The sequence below is a fragment of the Lycium barbarum genome, chromosome 8, assembly GCF_019175385.1.
Source record: "Lycium barbarum isolate Lr01 chromosome 8, ASM1917538v2, whole genome shotgun sequence".
Lineage (NCBI taxonomy): Eukaryota > Viridiplantae > Streptophyta > Magnoliopsida > Solanales > Solanaceae > Lycium > Lycium barbarum.
The window spans coordinates 49,705,946-49,720,959 of NC_083344.1; positions in this window are offsets into that span (position 1 = coordinate 49,705,946).

Here is a 15,014-nt window from a genome sequence, read left to right on the forward strand (position 1 = left end):
TGTCCTAGACGTAAGAATGAAACGATATGAACCTTGGGGTAAATTCTATTCTCTAGTTTCATGTATGACTTATGATTCTATATTTCATTAAGGTTATTGTCATGTGCCTACAATATGATTGACTAATGAATAATTCATGAAAGTTCCTATACTTAAAGAATTGCACAACTAGAGACATACTTGACTTTCAAAAGCTATACCTTGTTAAAGTGATACATGTACATGAAATCTGAAATGTTTCTTGAATAGTTGTTATGAGACTTAAAATGAACTGAATATGAATATTATTTTGACACTTTAGAGCTGGTTAGTTGCTTATCCATTGAGTCTCAAAAAAGATGAATTGCATATATGTGGTTGCCTATTATTCTGCTCGTGCTTACCGCTATATCCTTCACTGAGTCCCGGGCCAGGATACGTTTTCATGCGCATGTTTACTATATTATTCACCGAGTCCCTCATTAAAGGGCCGGGACACGTTATATATATATATATATATATATATATATATATATATATGATGGTATGATGATGATATAATGACATAATGATATGATGATGATATGACGATATGATAATATGATGATGTGGAGATGGTGGAAAGGAGGGCATATATATATTCATTATTACCGAGTCCCTCATTAAAGGGTCGGGACACGTACATGTTTATGTTTATGATGCCATGATTATAAATACTGAGTCCCTCATAAAAAGGGTCGGGACACGTTATATATGTTATATACAGAATGACTATGCAGCTTTGATTACGAAACTATATAATGACATTGATATGAGAACGATACAGATGAAATATATTCAAAGGCAAATTTTATAAAATTCTGGTTGTTGCATTGAATCCTATACACCTTGTCTCAATATAAGTCTATTACTATGTTTCAAGCTTTACATATTCAGTACATATTCCGTACTGACCCCCTTTCTTCGGGGGGCTGCGTTCATGCCCGCAGGTACAGACGCTCGTTTCGGAGATCCGCCAACTTAGGTCATCATTCAGCTATTTTGGACTGCTCCTTTGTTCCGGAGCTAGCTTGTGGTATAATCTCCTTATGTTGTGCTCGTATGTGTTTGTTTGGGTACGGCGGGGCCCTGTCCCACCACATAATACGGTCATTACTCTTAGAGGTCTGTGGACATCTGTGTGGGTCTGTTTACAGTTGTTGATGCGTTTTATGTTTTTGACTTAAGTTTGGGGCGTACCCATTCGTAATGGCAGCCTTGTCAGCTTGCATATGTGTGTATGCTTGCATATGTTGTTGTTTGAAAAGTGCAACTCCTCGGGAGACAGGTGACTAAGACATACAAAACTTGACGAATTTAAAATAACTCCTTATCTTTTTATATACAAATGAGATCATGACATGCTAATTGTAAATGACTATAGTTAACATATAATATGAGTGTCCAATTCGGGCACGAGTCACGGCCTACGGGGTTGGATCGTGACAACTTTAGACAATTTGCAAAATATTCAACAATTTCCCACTAGCACTATATCGTACCCGAAACCTCCACAAATGCAATAAGACTACAAAGTTGCATTGTCTCCTTCCAAATTCATCAACAACACAACAATTCACACTTTAGAACTCCACTTCCATAATTACATAGAAATTATATTAAATTCACATAATTTCCTATAACAACTTACAACAAATTTTCATGCCAACTTGAACCATTCTTCTTCCATTTCCATCACAAGTCCACAACAACATAGTTAACATACTAAATAATTTAATTCATGTTCTTCCTCCAACTTGATGCACACGGCCATACACACACACACCCACAACACACAATTTCCATACTTTCCCTTTATTTCCACACACTACAACATATATGCAAGTCTTCCATAATACAAAAGAATGAAATTCTTACCTTTTTCAAAATTTTCTACTTGCCGCAAAAGGTATTTTCTTGCCTAAAAAATTATACCACGTTGAAGAGGGTCTTGAGCTTAGTAGGAATACACGAAAATTAGGATTTTTGGATCAAAAATTGAGGGGAAAAATTTTTCCTTCTTTTTTTTCTTATGGCCGATTGGCCTCCTCTTTATTTTCTCTCTTCTTTTGTTTTCTTGATTAGTCTTGAAACTTCTTCAAAATGAAGACTTGTGGCTCTTTTTATTATTAATCACATGGATTAATTACTCCATGGGCTTGGGCCAAGGCTTGGCCGGCCACCCCTTAGACTTGGGCCTCTTTTTCTCTTTTTTGTTTTAGCCCAATTTCTTTTGGTTCATATTTCGTAATTCACGAAACTAATTTCTGAAATTCCAATTTTACCCTTAGCCTCCCTCAACACTTCCGCATCAATATTTTTCATGAACAACATGTATATTAGATAAAATCAAAATATTGTTCTATCTTATACAAGTCACACGTATTTCAATTTATTCGAATGCTCAAAATTACGGGATGTAACACGAGCTAACCTACCTGGGCACCTCTTGTCATACTTTCACAACCATAAATTGGTGAGCCACACGGCTAACTCGTGATTTGTGCATCAATAATACAAATCCTATCAGGCAAGGGCACTTTAATATCAACATCAACAACTATGCCCATATCCATATACATAAGCCGACGAGGCTAACAAAATGATATACAAAAATGTGAGCCGACAAGGCTAAAAGACATCTAACTATACATAACTTTCTACGGGCCTCTAAGAAGAACTTGTAACATCATATCGACGGGACAGGGCCCCACCATGCCCATATGTATATACACAAAAGAATAGTACCAACAGCTGCAACTCTTAATCAAATAGAGCTCCTCTAAGTAGTCTCTGGATAAGCAACCTAAGGATCAAGTCTATCTCGTCCACCTGTGGGCATGACGCAGCGTCCACAAACAAAAGGGCATCCGTACGAACAATGTACTGAGTATGTAAGGCATAATCAATAGCATAATAGAAGCATGAAAAGTAACATAAGATGGAAGAGTCATGGGATGATAGAGCCATTTATACCTCTAGCGACGTTCATCATATTTACTTACCATTTTTTCTAATGGGAACCTTCTATTACATACACTTATATATATATAGTAGTATTATACCCGACCATAGAGGTTCGGTGTTTCACATACCCGACCATGACAAGGCTTGGTGTTATACATACCTTGCCCTACCAAGGCTCAGTGTTATCCGTTCCCAACTGCAGTGTTGCCAGTGCAATATGCATCATACCTGGGCACATAAGCTTGGTGTTATATACTGACGATACATGTATATAATTACATATACACCTAGGAGTACTTACGTAGTGTCAACGTCATCATCGTCCACATATTTTCCCTCGGAGGATCAACTATCATAGGGTGAGATCAACAATATCATAAGAGTATCAAGAACTATGAGCTGTTGTGATTCTAGGAATTAAATCATCGTGGAAGACATTATGGATTTCACATGAAGTATACGACAAATGGGAACATGCCTTAAGAAGAAGGGTTAGCCTTACATACCTTTTCGTCTCCTTAACTACTTAACGTTCCTCTCCAAAGCTTTAGAGATCTACACTTAAAAGGATTCATACCATGGTTAAGTCTTAAAGACACTCTTAAATTCAAACTAGAGTAATTCATGAGTTAACGAAAATTGGGCAGCAATTCCCCTATTTCATCGACTTTCACCATATCGCAAAAAAACTCCCCAACAACTATAATAACATCCATAATATCATAATCAAGTAGTCATATTCCATTAAGTGTCAAAATTCATTCTCATTTTCAACAACAAAGCATGCTTAAAAACATGAAATAGACATGAAAACTAACCTTTTATCTCATAGGTATGACTTTGGATCAAGTTACCAACTTGTATGAAAACCTTAGCTTCAATACCAAAGAAAAATTCTTGAAGTCTACCAACCCTAGTGAGTCTCTTAACATTTGGATACCTTGATTCTTGCTATATGATCTTTGATTTCTCTTAGGTTTGAGTGGAATATGCTTGGGAGAAGGTTCTAGATCTTTTAAGAGTTTGGGAGAAGTGGGAAATGAAAAATAAGACAAGGGTCGTCCATATATATAAAAAGAAAAAACTGGCCCGGCCGATTTATATGGCCATTTATACGGTCCGTATAAATGGACCGTATATTCCCACTATGGGATTACCCTTCTCTGGAATGGTTATACGGACCATTATATGGGCCATATAAGTTATACGGTCCGTATAGGTGGCCGTATAACCCTAATTTTTTTGAAACTTTCTCTCGTTGATTCATTCAACCTCCAATCCTTATGGAACCTTATTGACACTTATACAACACTTCATTAACCATTTAAGAAGACTTATAGCTCCTCCTTAATACATTACTAAGTAATTATTAGCTTAATTGTTACGAAACCTTCCCAAACATGACTTACATTTCACTTCCTTCGACGAACTTAGTTCCACCGATCCACATGACTTCAAAATCTTATGGTATGCACTTTAAGCTATCTAATACTCTCCTTAATCTCATAAGGAATTCATATTCACCTTAAGCTCGCGTTAGTCCACTCACAATGGAACAAGTCCGAAATCCCTGAGATGTAACACAGGGCCCCGCCATAACCGTATGTACAACAAAATTATAACGTACCAAAACACAACAGCAACTCTGGGACAAGGGGAGTGCTCCAATATCATCTGAATAGAAACCTACAGAGGCGGATCGTTAACCTGCCTATCTAAACTTGCGGGCATGAAACACAGTGTCCCTCAGGCGAAAGGGGCGTCAGTATGAACAAAGTACTGAGTATGTAAGGTATGGAAGTAACATAAAGAAGACATGAAAGTATGCACGAAAAAGGAATGCAACCTGTACATCTGAATTGCCTGTGAGGGCTAATGACATGCATAAGTACTGTATATATGCGTATATAATGCCTGCTCATACATATATGCGTATATAACGCCTGTCAAGCTTTAGCAGGCATCCCATCATATCATATCGGCCTCTGTGAGCACAATCATCATCGTATCAGCCTTTGTGGGCATAATCATCATCATATGACTAAATAATCAGGTGGTAGTACGTATATAACGTCGTCACCTTCCCCGTACCTCATATAGATATAATATAAATTTACGCGTGTTTAATGCTTGTGGGGTCATAGTATGTGTATATATAATGCAATGGATGAATATGATAAGAGTGCATCCTGAATCTGTCAAAGTGACGTAAGGTCATTACACCTCTGATCATCAATATGAAATAGCATTTTCATCATTATGTGACTCTATGAAGCATACTGAATCTGAAGAAGGACTTACTATGAACAATATCATTGGAACATGAATCAACATAGGACATCTCTAGCTCTCAATAATGGAATCATTATGGGTTGCATCAAAAGATTTACATCAAAATAGCCTAATATACGCTTTGTATACGACACTTCTACACTTTCTTCGTCCAATTATAACAAGGCTAACATCCTCAATACAATCTCACCACCAACTACTATCCTTAGAACAATATTTTAGCTCAAAAACCGTTATACCCCGTATATTTATACGTCGAATTATTCGCAAGCAAATCGACTCAAGTTAAAGGCGGAATTATTTTCGGACACGAAATAGAAACCTTTAATTTTCATGTTTAATTATTACATAAATTGTTTATAAATTTTATTTAGTGTAAAAATATTATTGGAGATTAGGGATTAATTAATTGTGATTAGATTACTAAGTAAGAATTAGTGATTAATTGATTTAATTATTGAGAGTGGGCCCCACCCGAAAAAAATAAAACAAGTCAAGAAAATAATTTAATGAGTCACAACGAGGGGGGGGGGTGGCACGTGTCTACACATGGGAAACCATATATAGGTTGTTGGCAAGTGAAGAAATCAACACTTGATTTCATTTTTGCAAAAACTTTGCTTAAGAAAACAAGAGAGCAGCCATGGCTGCTACTGTTCACGGCCAGCCATGGCTGTTTTAAAAAAAAATAATTTTGCTTTGATTTAATTCCAAGGTGATTTACAAGTTCAAGGAGGTAATAGCAACATTGGATATTGAATCGAGGAAGAAGAAATTGCGAAATTGGAGCAATTAAGAGTAGAAATTCCTCCGAGAAAATTAAGGTAAGATTTTCTTGTTTTATGGTGTAATTGTGTTAATAGTGTTGAAATGGAATTATTAAAATTGGATTGGACGAAATTGGAATTAAGAAAATGCATGAAATCGATGTTATAGGGAATTGTGGGTTGAAATGGATTTAGAAAGGTTGTTGGGTTGTTAGAATTGTTATGGGCTGAATTGTGAGAATTTTATATATATATATTTCTGTTGTTGGTATTTCTGTGTTAACAGGAGAATAATTGAAAATTCGGGTTAGGCGAATATATAGGGGAAATGCTGCCCGATTTTCGGTAAGCCCTTAACTAATGGAAGACCCTAAACAAGGATGAATAAGTTTAAAAACAAGTTCTATAAAGTGATGGGCTACGGTTTACGAAACTAGGAAGTATGGTTACTGACGATAACGTTACCTTTTATATTAAATAGGCTAAAAGAGCGACAAAGCGAACGGTTTTGCGATTAGTCGTCAACAGGTATGTAAAGTTGTCCCTTCTTTCTTTTGGCATGTCTTAGATTTAAGTGATGAATGATATTAGCTTTGGGGTAATCCTATTCATAAGTCTTGAGTGTGATTCATGATTCTTATTCACTTCTTGATGTTAGAGCTCTTAAGTGATTGAGCTTCCCCCTCCAGTTTCCTATACGTTGGATAATAGCCGACATATATAAGTCCATATTCCTAGAAATTCTACGATAACTAATGTCTCTGACTTCTATAAGCTATTTCACACTATATTGACATGTGTCTACGATTCCTAAGACTCTTTTGATATGAACTATGATGACATTCGAGGGATACTTGATATAATTGTCGCTACTGATACTCAGGTGTTAATCTCTTTTTCTTATTCTGTTTGAGTCTTAATAATGATTTAAATTGCATATGGTTCCTCACTACTCTGCTCGTGCATGCCTCAATATGTCTTTCACCGAGTCCCGGGCCGGGTATGTTATCGTGCACAGTTTCACTACATTGTTCACCGAGTCCCTCACTAGAGGGCCGGGTACGGTATATATGTATATGATGATGATATGATTATTTCACCGAGTCCCATAATGGGCCGGGTATGATATATGATATTGACGTGCATGATTTATGTTTCAAAGGCAAGTGTTTTGGTATTCTGGACATTGTACTTGTTTTCTGTACTCCTTATTTCAGTTATGATCCTTTTTACTGTATTTCATGCTTTATATACTCAGTACATATTCCGTACTGACCCCCTTTCTTCGGGGGGCTGCGTTTCATGCCCGCAGGTACAGATAGTCGGTTTGGTGACCCTTCAGCATAGGACTTCTACTCAGCTATCTTGGAGAGCTCCGTTGTTCCGGGGTTTAGACATTTGGTACAGATCTTATGATATATATGTATGTTTATCCAGGGGTACGAAGGGGCCCTGTCCCGTCATATTTCTCTATTCGTACTCTTAGAGATCTGTAGACATATGTGTGGGTTGTGTATAAGTTCTATTCAACTGTGTCTATCCGATGTGCTATGATATGATGTCCGTCTGTAGTGGCAGCCTTGTCGGCTTGCATATGACATGATGTTGATGTGTAGTCGTAGCCTCGTTGGCTTGCGTATCCCTTTATGATTTGATCAGTTGTGACTCCTCGGGAGACAGTTTATCTGAATATACATATATGGCGACGTTATGAACCGTTGGAGTTCTTATGCAAGTTTCCATACTACTCATAGATTCAGTTTGATTATATGTAACAGGTTCGTATACGGGTGCCCAGTTCGGGCACTAGTCATGGCCCACGGGGTTGGGTCGTGACAAAAACACATTAACAACATGACTCAAGTTAGATTACATCTCAACATATGCTCAAGTTCATATTTGAACCTTCCCTCCAACTCTTTTCCTTCCAAACCTGGTATAACTATTAGATAAACTCATAAACCTTGAATTAAGATAGAATCTTACCTCAAGAACTCAATGACACTTCAATTCCAAGATTATTTCACCTTTAAGTATCCTCCAAAACCACTACCAAGAGGAGAACCAAGCTTCCACAATCACTTTAGAACCTTTGAGAAGTTGATCTTCTCTTTTGGTACTTGATTTTACTTAGGTGTTGATTATGTATGTTGGAGAGAGTTTTCTAGAAGGTTAGAGTTCTGGGGAGATGAAGGAAATGAGATAAATAAGGTGTATACCAAATATTTAACAAAAAGAGCTAGAACCTACATAAAAATACGGCCAGAAAATACTGGCTGCACATATATATATATATATATATATATATATATATATATATATATATATATGGTCCGTATTTATGGATCGTATTTCCCAACACAATTTTTACCCTCTCTACCAAGGGAAGAGCAGACTGTATTTCAAAGTACGATCCGTATTTTGATATATAGTCCGTATTTTCCTTCACAAACTCAAACTCCGACGAAAACATACTCTCTTCGATTCGTTCGACCTCTAATCCTTCCAACACATACCAACAAGAACTTAAACCATCGTATACTCCGATGAACACATCTAATCTTATAAAATCTCAAAGATAATTCCGCTCTACAAATCTATAACCACCTACTCACAAAGATGCTAAACGTACAGGAGTATGGGTTGTAACACCTATAGCCTCTCGAGGATGGGTACAGACATCTACGTACATGTCACGACCCAACCGGAGCCGCGACGGGCACCCGGTGCTAACCCACCCGGGCACCTCTTATCATACTTTTACATTTACATCTAGGAGAGCCGCATAGCAAATTCATACTTTCCATCCATTATTCATACTTATCCCATTAGGCAACGATACATATATATATCACCATTAATAGTAATGCCCATATCAATGTACATAAGCCGACGAGGCTAACAAAATGATATACACAAGACTAGCCAACAAGGAAAAATACATCTAACCATATACGCGTGTCTACGATCCTCTAAGGAGAGTATGTCATATCATATAGGCGGGACAGGACCCCGCTATGCCCATAAATATGTACACAAAAGAATAAATACCAAAAGCTGTAACTCCGAATGAAATGGAGCTCCGCTATGTAGTCCTTAAGTAATAAAGCTATGGATCAAGTCTGTCTCCCTGGCCACCTGCGGTATGTAAATCATGATCAACATCATTATGAAAGCATAATAGACAACACAAGAAATAGCATAGGATGGGAGATAGTAGTATCATCGTCACAAACACTTACTTGCTTTTCATACGGACTTTCCATTTCTAATGCGTGTTTGTGTACATACATCCATATCCGTATCCGTATTCATATCCGTACTCATTTATATTTCGTATCCATTTTCATATTCATAGCATATTCGTATTTATACTCATATTTATATCGTATACATATCCATATCATGTACATAGCATACCCGACCATGATGGTTCGGTGTTTTGCATACCCGGCCATGGCAAGGCTCGGTGAGTATACATACCTGGCCCTACCAAGGCTCAGGGTTATCCATACCCAACTGCAGTGGTGCGCGCGCAATACATATATATTCTACCCGGCCATATAAGCTCGGGGTTTCATAATAGTCATACATAGACACATATACATAAAAGCTCATAAACATCTTTAGCATCATTACTATCATTCATTACATCTATCCTTAGAGGATTACTCGTCATATGAGGAATTTAGTACAATCGTAACATATCGAGAATCATGAGCTTAGTAGCTTTTGAAGATAGTATCATTTGGAGGACATCATAGGCTCAAAGAAGATTAGATATTTGGGCAAAGAACCATGTCGTATGAAAGAAGGGTTAGCCTTACTTACCTTTCCGTTCAACTATTCTATCACTTGCACGTTCTCCTTCAATGCTCACGTTTCTACCTTCATTAGAGTTATACTATCATTAGAAAATCGATAGTTTAGCATACATGACTAAAGCTAGAGAAAATTGGACAACATCTCCTCTATTTATACGACTTCCGCCATATCATATATCAACTCCCAAACATCAATAATACATTCACAACATCATAACAATAGTCTTTATTCACCTACATTATCCTTACTTCTCAATTTACTTCCAATCATCCATATCCATGGTCATAGCACACTATTACATTCGCTCATATACAATGTTTATCCAATGTTCTTAATATCATTTATAACATGATTATAATCATTACATATCAAGAATCATTACTCAACCCAAGCTACTACTCACAAACATCACTATTCTCACATTCAAGACCCATTTTCTATATTCTTCTACAATCCAAGTCTTTCAATGTCTCAATACCTTAAATAACATGGAAAGATCATAAAACTTACCTTAGATTGTATAGGAATAAGCCTTGGGTGGAAATACTTCACTTGAGCCAAAACCCTAGTTCACCTCCAATGAAATTTCTTGACTTGGATGATCTCTAATGAGTTTCTTACACTTGGTTTTCTTAGTTAGACGAAGTTGATCATAAATTTCTCTTGAGTTCTTATGGATGAAGAGTGGAGAGGGTTCTAGAGAGTTCTTGAAGTGTTGGGTGAAAATGAAATGAAATAATGAACTTGGTCCCCTTTTTAATAACTTAAAAATCTGATCCGTCGGGAAAATAAACACACTTATATGGTCCGTATAAGTGACCGTGAAATCGCCGCTTCAACATCTCGCTTCTGTGACCATTATACGGTACATTATACGGTCCGTATAAGTGATCATATAATCTCATCAGTGAGGGACCTTCACTATGACGATTCTGCGGACCATTATACGGACCGTATAACATTATACGGACCGTATAATCGGCCGTGTAACCCATCTTTTCTCTTATCTTGTTCTCGTCACTTCGTTTGATCTCCAATCCTTATGGATCCTTCTTGATACTTATTTCACACCTCATTAACAATCTAAGGGACGTTATAATTCTTCTCCAAGACACTATTAAATCATCATTAACTTGTTACTCGTAAATTCGTTCCGATACACATCGCATGCCTTGCCCTCTCTTGGCAAACTTTCTCCTCTTACTCCGAATGTCTTTGAAAATCTCAATTAGGGTCATCAAATGTCATTTCTCACTTATTGCAATTTCGTATACTTCGTGCCCTTCGTTAGTCTATTCATTGTTCATCAACGGTGAATTTTCCAAGGTGTAACAGTACAATTCCTCAAGACTCTACTATACATTGCTCTTGCACTCGTGAGACCGGTGAACCTAGAGCTCTGATACCAGCTTAGTCACGACCCACTTCATGAGTCGTGCGGGCACCCACACTATTCCCCCTGGTGGGCAAACCCTTTCCCTAACTACATCATCTAAAATAACCATGCAAAAATAAAATCGAAAATATATTAAAGTCATAACCGAAAATAGAATAACATAAGTGCGTAAGTGAATACAAGTACATGCCAAAACTTGGTCTGGACTCATACAAGAGCTCTAATACAATAAAATATCTGAAAACTCAACATAAGTCTCGAAATATAAAGATAATAATTGTTTGAGGAAATAAATAGACAAGTAGTAAAGGAAAGAAATCCAAGGCTACAGATCTGGCTAGTAGCTCACTCGAATCCTTGATAATAGTCTCGGATAGTCCGATACCTCAAACATCAACCTAGAAACACTCTACACCCCAAAAGGAGTGTAGCAAGAGTAGTATGAGCACAAAACTAGGCTCGTAGGTATCATAAGCAGACAACAATTAGCTAACGCATATAAATAAGTAGAAATAAATAGATAGAGCAGATAAGCAATCAAGTACAATCACTATGCATGTTCAAATAACAGTTCATAACAATTACAACAGAGTGTCTTATTGTTCTCATATATAGACCTAGTTGAAATCTCTAAACCTCAATTCGTCAAGTTTCCAATAACAGGCCATGAAATCAAACATCAAATCGAACAAGTCATCAACAATTCCGGTCAAATAATCAACCAAGATTTCCATGAGAAGTATACAATGCAATGATATGGAATGCAATACCAATGGGATGCAATGCAATGATATGCAAATACTATGCAATGCCACCGCCAAGGCCTCCTCTCCATACCCGTATACACATGCTTAGGCCAATGCCTGGGGGACCCACGAAGTCCATGTACTCACACAGAAATATCCGCTAGGGATCACACAGAATGCCACTACAAGGGTTCACATAGAATACTAATATCCACCAGGGCTCACACCGAACACCGCCGCAAGGGTTCACAAAGAATTTCTTTGTTACCTTTGCCAATTGGGCCCACACAGAGTATGCTTGTTTCTATGGTAACAATTGATGCATATGAATGGATGATATAAATGATGGGATAAATCTCACTCAACAACTCAAATAATGGAAACAGTCAGTGCATATTAGGAATGTCGTACACAACTCAAATCATCAATACATAATTCATTCCTTTCCAATAACCTTCCTTTCCGGATGATAAGTGAAATATCAAGAAACAGAGATGAGTACAGTCAATTCACAATTACAACGAATCACAGAATAAATATGGGATCAAATTCCACGCATGGATGCAACCTCAAATACACTACATAACATCAGATCAACAGACATTTGCCATAAAATGTGTATCAAACTCACTTCTTTAATGTTTTCCTTCTTTTTTCGTGACGCAAGTTAGATGTAACAATGTGCATCATAGAGTCAATAAAGCAAGCTAAGAATGCTGAACCCAGTTCTAGTCATTACTTTCAGCTTTTCCTTTCCTTGGGAATAACTGGGAATCAAATGACAAAACAGATCAATCAACTGACACACGTATTAGCAAACATGACGACAAGCCCAAATAACAGCTGATGATACCAATCCTAATTGGAATTTAACTTGACACCATGCCGGAAGGCCTATTGTGTTTTTCCCGTCAATCACTACCATCTACATCTGTGTCCTCAATCGAAGTCTATCATAAGTAAGCCATAACCTACCTTGATCCGAACATGTGCCATGAACTAATCTATTTGAGCTTTCCCCTTTCAGATCGCCTTAGAAAGGCCAAGTCTATTAATTCACTATTCTACATTAGATTACGGTGACAACACCCATATTGCCATAATACTATTCCAATTCTAAACGACCTTTAAAAAGGAAACCCTAGCCCACAAGGACAAAATAGGAATTTCAACTTCGAAAGGTCAACCCAAAGCTTGAAAAGTCCAAACGGTAATTATCAACACAACTAGTCTCAAACTAGCATCATTAATTGAAAACCCCCAATTTTCATAATCAAACCTTGAATTAATGAGAGATTCAACTTAGTAACTAGTTATCTCATAATTCAAAGACTAGGTTCAAGAAGGTTTCCCAACAAAATTCATTTGGATTGAAAAAGTGTCATGAGAAGTCCTTAGGATTTATGACCCATTTTTCCCCAACTAGAATATGGAAAGCTACCATGGATCCCATAAAAAAACACAATGGGAGTATAAGGAACTTACCTAAGGAATTATTATGCAGCCAGTGCACCACCTCATTTTCAGAGGATGAGGTATGATGGATCTACTTATTCTTGTAACACTCCGTAAATTCGAGTTAGGTGTGGATATGTAAACATCTAGTGTTTATCATATCTATATTAATCCATTCTTGATGAATTCAGGTGGAAGATAGTCGTTTTGAAGTCAAACCAACAGTTGAAGTTCTTAAGGGCTCTTAAATTGGCCTAAGTTTTGGTAAGTCTATCTTCTGGGCAATTTTCATGAAAAACTATTGCGAATTTGGAAAAACTTACTTGATGAAGGTTGTAGATCTTTGCAATAGCTTTCCAATGGAAGCTCACCCAGCCCAAGCAAAGTTATGTACAAACCGTTATGTCCGTTTTACTGAAGGGCGCAAAACCTGGAGATTTCGCCCAAAGTACGCCCAGAAAGTACGGGACATCCTTTTAGGATGTACTTCTTCCATTACTCACTGGTTTTGGCAGCCAAAGTACGGGACCTACTTTGTAGCCGTACTTTCACCATTTCTGGCAGAAAATTGGGTATAAAATGGGTATGGTCTTATTTTGTTCCCATTTTTTTTCATCCTCCCAAACCCTAAGGACGAAAATCATTCCTCCAAGTCTTCAAATCAAAGGTAAGAACAACATTAACATTACTAATCCATTCTAACATCAAACCCATGATTCTTAACATAATTCTTGTGACCAAAACCTAGGGTTTGCAGCATAATTGTTCCCAAAGTGATTCAAGCTAGGGTTTGGGTGTTCTTCATTAGAAAAGTAAATTGTTAAACGTTTTTTAACGTATTAAGGTATGTCTCTTTTCAAAATCCTTTTTGACTATGAAGGTGATTTGTATGTCTATATTTCAAAATTCGTCTTTTCATGTATGTCTGGATTTTCCCAAAAATCTTTCTTGAAGTATGTCTATATTCCAAAAATCATCTTTTCAACTATGTCTACTTGTGAAATACGCTTATATTGTGAAAGCATGCATTGTATTTGAGAAACCTTCCTTGATTGTTTGTATAAGTTATAACTCTTATTTGGTGGATTCTTTTCTGGAATTAAAGATGATTTCTTTTAGACAAGGTCATGCGTGTGTAGGGTCAAGCCCGCATCGAACCTTATACGAACTATACTACTTTGTGAAACTCATTTTTCCCATTATTGGATGATTGAACTTAATCTTCTAATGGTTGGACCCTAAACTTGTTTTGTTGTTGAATGCGTTTCTTGAACTTGAAATTGAATAAGAGATTTGAATAAGATTCTAAATCGGTTATGACTTGTAATGTATCTATTTTGAGATGATGACTTGAGAAGTGAGATTCGACTCTAAGCCATGATTGATGATTCGGTAATATTCCATGATTTGTACTTTGTTAGTGTTTGGTCCTGTATGGGCAAGCTGTGCTAATCCAGAGGATGATTATCCGTTATGGATCCTAACGTATCGATACGAGTATTGTTGTGTCAGTCCAGAGGAGGATTGACCTTTGCTGCTTCCTAGCGC